Source organism: Pteropus alecto, unplaced genomic scaffold, assembly GCF_000325575.1.
Source record: "Pteropus alecto unplaced genomic scaffold, ASM32557v1 scaffold13, whole genome shotgun sequence".
In the NCBI taxonomy this organism is placed as follows: domain Eukaryota; kingdom Metazoa; phylum Chordata; class Mammalia; order Chiroptera; family Pteropodidae; genus Pteropus; species Pteropus alecto.
Window position 1 is genome coordinate 6,060,815 of NW_006434373.1, and position 2,133 is coordinate 6,062,947.

Consider the following 2,133-nt stretch of genomic DNA (forward strand, 5'->3'; position numbering starts at 1 on the left):
ACTTTAGAGATTCGGTATATTTATGATTACACCTTCAAATTTCAGTTGTATATTCTCTTTGGTTCTTTTGCATTAAATTTATTTTCAAACATCTATTACTCTTATATGTATATGAAAATAAAGTATTCTTCTGACTTCAGATGTGTACATGGTTAGATGATCAGATAACTGGGGTCATAAATAAAGTCAAACCATTGCTGTCTAGCTCAGGATGACAATGGTGGATCATGTACCAACAATATTTGTTTTCTGCTCTCTTGGAAATACCTTCCATAGCAAAGGTCCCTGTGTTCGCATCTTTGATATTCACAGTTGCAAGTAGCTGTTCATCTTAATCTTAACCCTGATTGTATAGCAACTTTATTTATTTACCTCATATTCTAAGTGCGCCTTTTATTTTATTTTTTTTACTATTTATTTATTTATTTATTTATTTATTTATTTATTTATTTATTTATTTATATTTTGTTATAGCTGAGGCAACCCTTGGTTACCTCACAGATTGCAAGGACCTTGTCAGTTTACAATCCCTTATTTTTTTCGCCTACAGTACCTGGGCTTCCTAGGTGGTCTTCCATCCAAGTACTAACCAGGCCCAACCCTGCTTAGCTTCCAAGATCAGACGAGATCGGTTTTGTTCAGGGTAGCATGGCTGTAGACTCTAAGTATGTCTTTTAAATCTAGACAATAGATTATCCACTCTGGGGACCAAGGAGGCTATAATTTAGCAAGACGTGTGCTGGAAATAGGGGTATCCAGGGCTCAAATTGAGTGCTTGGAAGTTTGCTTCAATTCACAATTTATATACTGTGGCCCGAGGTTTTTTAATAGATTTGATCATTTCAGCCATTGGTTGGTACTAAAAGACTGAATCAGAACTTCACAGTATGGGCTTAACTTTTTTGAAATGGATTCTCAAATTTTCAAATATTCATATTCAAGTGCACAAAGGGAGATTGTGCATCACATATTACTGTGGTTGTTGGAAATCAAAATTGCCCTGAAGGAACTGAAACCAATGGGCCTGGTGATTTTAAATCTCTTAGCGAGTTTTTTTCAATGCATAGAAATGTCACTTTTGAGGTTTTGCAATTTTTCAGTCAAACCATAAAAGAAAATAAAATTTTATTTTTTGGATTGTTCATTTGGATAATTCATTTGGGATTATCCTTGAATGCTTCTGCATTCTCTCCATTGATATAAAAGATTCATATAAATGTTGATATATCTGATTAATTTCCACGTGAGAAACGATACTCTTTCATATATTCTCTTGAATTAGGACTCCATCTTTTTTTTCAAAAGGTGAACAGAATTCACCTTTTATGCGGGAGAAACAACCGATTAAAAAGAAAAGACTAAATAATCATTTGATTATAGTTCAGGTTTAATGCTAAGTCTCAGTTGTGCTAATACAACTGACATTGACAAGCAGCTGGAATGCATAATTGGGTTAAAAGTATTTCTTCTTACCCCCTTACTAATGACAGGTTGGCAAGAGATGGTAATATTATCAAAGTAAACTTTTCCACAAAGGGTAATATACCAGGGCAATTAACTGGTATTAACTATGAAGCTTCCTGGCTTTAGAATGTAAACTCTTTTTTTTTTCCTGTATTGGAAATGTTTCTTACATATGAATAGATAAAAATTAAATGCTATTTTAAAATGTTAATGTTTAGAACCATAAAAATTTAATATTCTGGACTCAGTACAGTGGAGTCAACACTTTTGTCCTTAAATTATGTCGACATATTCTTAAGTACATTGTTTTCTGGTTTAAATCCTCAGGGTTTAAAAACCCTAACACAGACCCATTGACTTTTCTCATTTTTGAGTCCTCTCTATTTGAATTTACTTTCCACAAAAAGACCAAAACACTTTTGATTAGGGCATGAATATAAATGCTAACCACGAAAAGACAAGAAGACAAAAATAAGTTCTCATTCTTCTGTCTCCTTTTTTTTTTATTCCCTGTCATTTTTCATTTCTTCGTGCCCTCTTGGCGCCCATGCAACCCCTGGTTATCTCTCTCTGAAAACACTAACCACTTCATAGTGCAGTTATTTGTTTTCATGTCTCTTTCTGCTTTGTAAACCAGCACCACTAAAACAGGAATTGGAGGAACCCACC

At 33.8% G+C, this 2,133-nt stretch overlaps 1 pseudogene; it reads right to left on the reverse strand.

Annotated features, from left to right (window-relative positions):
* Positions 1 to 541: 541 nt before the first annotated feature.
* Positions 542 to 660, reverse strand: LOC112477803 (annotated as a pseudogene).
* Between the last annotated feature and the right edge of the window lie 1,473 nt (positions 661 to 2,133).